Genomic DNA, 2,220 nt, shown 5'->3' with positions numbered 1-2,220 from the left:
ACAGACTGGGAAGACATGTTTACAAATCACATAACTGGCAAAGACTGGCAGCCAGAATACATAAATAACTTTCAAAACTTCATAAGACAGGGGTCTGGGGCTATAGCTCAGTTGGTAGAGTGCTTGCCCCACATGCACAAGGCCCTGGGTTCAATCCCCAGAATCACCGGGGGAAAAAAAAACTTTTCATAAGACACGTATCCTTCTTCCCTGCACTAAGGTTTTGAACTGATATTCAGACACATTGCCAAAGAAATACAGGGATACCAATACAAAAAGATGGTCAAAATCATCAGTCATTAGGGAAATGCTAATTTAAATCACAGCAAGATCTATGACATTCCCTTAGGAGTGTTGAAAACATAACCAGATAATTTCAGAGGCTGCCTAGAAAACAGAGCAACTGGCTTGCTGGGGGAATGCAAAGTAGTTCAGCCACTTTGAAAAACAGTTCAATAGTCTTCCATGAAACTAAACGTCCACTTAGACTTTACCCAGAAATTCTAATCTTATGTATTTGCCTACGAGAAATGAAGTGCACAGAAGCCAGTACGAGAACATTTATAGGAACTTTATTCATTATCACCAACAAAATCTGGAAACAACTCGAATTTCCATCAATTGTAAATGTACAGATTATGTCACATCTACAATTTGAAACTGTTACGGTTTAAATATAAGGTGACTCCAAAAGCTCTTGTGTGAGACAACACAAGAACGTTCAGAGGTGAAGTCATTGGTTATGAGAGTTTAAACCATCGATCCCCTGATGGGGATGAACTGGGTGGTGGCTGCAGGCAGGTGGCTGTGGCTGGAGGAGGGGGGTCACTGGGGGCTATATATTTTGTCGTGGTGACACCTCTCTCTCTCTTTCTGCCCTCTGGTGCCATATCCTGAGCTGCTTTCCTCCACCGCACTCCTCCTGCATGATGTGCTGCTCACCTCGGCTCCGAGGAAGGGAGCTGGCTGTCTAGGGACTGAGGCCTCTGAAACCGTCAGTGCCAAATAACGTTTCCTCCTTTAATTGTTCTTGTAGATCTTTGGTCACAGCAGTGAGAAGATGACTGAAATAGAAATGCTACTCAGTAATAAAAAGGAACAAAGTCCTGATAGAAGTGACATCCCGGATAACTCCTCAAGGCATGCAGATTGGAAGAGGTCAGACTCAACCAACGCACACTGCATGGTCAGGGTCCTCCCTCAAAACAAACCCAGCGAGGCTCCCTGGGGCCGGAAGGGAGAGGCCTGGCTCTAGGCTACAGAAGGGCCAGAGGGAACAATTTGGCATCTCAGAAACGCTCTGTCTTCAAACTGCCTCCAAGGTAGTTGCATCCCTATACGAGTTCATAGAGCCACACACCTAAAAAGCCAATTTTATGCAGTGAAAATTCTCCCATAAAATAATTTTGGGGCAGACGGGAAGGAACGAGATGTGTTCACCAAGAATAAAGCATGATCTCAGCTGGATGTCGAGCAGCAGAGAAGCCCCCGCACAATCTCAAAACCAGCCCCTGTAAAGGCTGTTATTGGGACATGTCGGGGGAAACAAGGGGGGTTATCTATTAGTTAATAATGGCTAACAATATCGATGTTAATCCCTGGGCCTCATTAAGCGCAGGGAAGGTAAGACAATGTCCTCTCTTTGGAGGCTCAAGTCTTAGGAGTGAGCACGAGTCTGCAGGCCATCTTCCCAAGATTCAAATTGTTCAGAGAAAAAGGACTCTGTGTGCGTGTGTGCAAGAGTGTGTGTGTGTGCATGAGTGTGTGTGTGTGTGCATGAGTGTGTGTGTGTGTGTGTGAGCTTGTGTGCACTGCGGGTACACATGCATACTCATTTGTGTGTGAGGACGGGCTGGGGAAGAAGGGGAGGGGGAATGAGAATTAGGACAATAGTCATAGTTGGGAAATGTAAGTGAAATCCCCACTCTGCTACTTTTTTCCTGTTGTTCTGTAAGTTTTAAAATTTTCAAATAAAAAGTTGGGTTAATCCTTCTTCATCCAGCAATGGCATTTGAAGAAGTTTACCCTCATAAAATAAAGGTATATACAAAGACGTGGGGAAACATAGCAACACTATGAAGCTTATTAATCAAAAAAGAGTAGAAAATACCAAATGTCCAACAGCCCCGTCACCTGACACAGAGAGGAATTTAATACACTAATACACTCTTATTGAACACCCGGTGTTGGCATTAAGGGATCTGGATAAATAAATTATAG

Source organism: Marmota monax, unplaced genomic scaffold (genome assembly GCF_021218885.2).
Source record: "Marmota monax isolate L192 unplaced genomic scaffold, Marmota_monax_Labrador192_F-V1.1 WCK01_AAM20220418_F8-fsc00076, whole genome shotgun sequence".
Lineage (NCBI taxonomy): Eukaryota > Metazoa > Chordata > Mammalia > Rodentia > Sciuridae > Marmota > Marmota monax.
This window is presented reverse-complemented; position numbering follows the sequence as displayed.